This window comes from Numida meleagris, chromosome 1, assembly GCF_002078875.1.
Source record: "Numida meleagris isolate 19003 breed g44 Domestic line chromosome 1, NumMel1.0, whole genome shotgun sequence".
NCBI classification, from domain to species: Eukaryota; Metazoa; Chordata; class Aves; order Galliformes; family Numididae; genus Numida; species Numida meleagris.
This window is the reverse complement of record NC_034409.1, coordinates 178,202,940-178,204,549: the sequence shown is the minus strand read 5'-3', so window position 1 is coordinate 178,204,549 and position 1,610 is coordinate 178,202,940.

The following is a 1,610-nucleotide window of genomic DNA, read 5'->3' as shown; positions in this document are numbered from 1 at the left end:
CCTTTTGATTATGTATTCTTCTGCATGCACTTTACTCCATTTACTAAAGTGAGTCAGTCAACTTCTGTGTGTTTCAGTTCCCACATGTCTCCTGAGCTAAATCGCTAGAGCTGGTTGCATTGATGAGTTTTAAGTTTAGAATCAGTTGATCCCATAAAGATTGATTGCTTTGCTCCTTTTCCTCTCTTCTTCCCTGTTGCATGATAGGTTGATACTTGAGGCAACAACAATTTGTGTTTCTTTAATTTCACTTTTTGTTTCCTGTGGCAGACCTCTTATCTTTAGAGATGTATCCACGCGCAGCTTTTCGCTCTGTTGTGATCTTCTTCAGCGTGTTTGCCACACAGCAGTTACATGTTGCAATGACGCTCTGGAGAGCCACCTTCATGTTATTGTAGGAACGCTAATACCTCTTGCTGTGGACCAGCCTAAGATTCAGCCACAGGTAGGTTTGAGTTGAAGTTGTTTGTATCTGTCCCTTGTTCATTATCATCTAAGTTCTTGTTAACCCTCATAAAAGCAATACCTATATTCATGTTCAGTTTCAGTTCCTTTTTCTCTATGCTTCATATGTATATAAGGCAATAACATGTTATTTGGCATGTAACACTATGCCTCTCGTTTTATAAATAAGTGTTCTACTTACTATTGAATTACTTATTATTCTACTAGTACTTCTGTGATGGTGAATACCATGTTCTTTATTTGTAATTCCTGTGGCTTTAAGCAGGGATTGAGATGTATTTGCATCATAATTACTGAGGTTACTGTATCACTTACCTTCTAATTGTTTAGCCTACTAAAAAGTTCTCTTTTTAGAGTTCTCACGTTAAAGCTCTAATGCTGTCCCAATGTCTCTTATGTCTGCTTTGAATTTCTGGGTCAGTTTCAGACAGATCTGAAAGAGATTCAAAGCCTTCAGGATAAATCTCAAAAAATATGTTACCGTTATAGAGGAGATACAGCAAATCAGTGGCACCACTAATGAAAAGAGAGAGCAAAGGCAGCTGTAAACTGCTGATGATGGAAAGCTGGTTAATTGCTACAAGCTTTGTTTTCCTTCTGGTGATTATTTGTGTGTGTGATCTGCTGGGGATGGATTCAGTTAGATTCAGAGACTTCTAATCTGTATCTGACAGTAAGAAGGAAGTATGCTTCTTGCACTTTAGTCCTCACACTTGCCTTCTGGCTTAATCTGGTCACATTGTGCCATGTGCACCTTCTTGGTAGCCCTATGCTACCCTGTGCTGACCCCTTAGTACTTCCAGTTCAACTGTAGGGCTATGCTGATCCATCTGACAATAACCTATTTCCCAGCCTACCTATCACCACCAGATCTATAATATCTCTTTTCCAAAGAGTTTTACATGCACAGCTGCAGTGGCAACGTGTCAGGGCATCCTTAGGCTGAAATGAAGTGGGGAGGACAGAAGTTTGTCCAAATTCAAACTGCTATTATATATAAAAGCTGATGTTGGACTCCTTTTGTGTAGGGGTGTTCTTCCTCTAGTGATGACTTTACAGTTTCTTTTGTTTATTTTTCTTCCAGCATTGAATGGAAGCTAGTCAATCATTTCCAAGTAAATATGTGTCCAGATGAAAATATCATC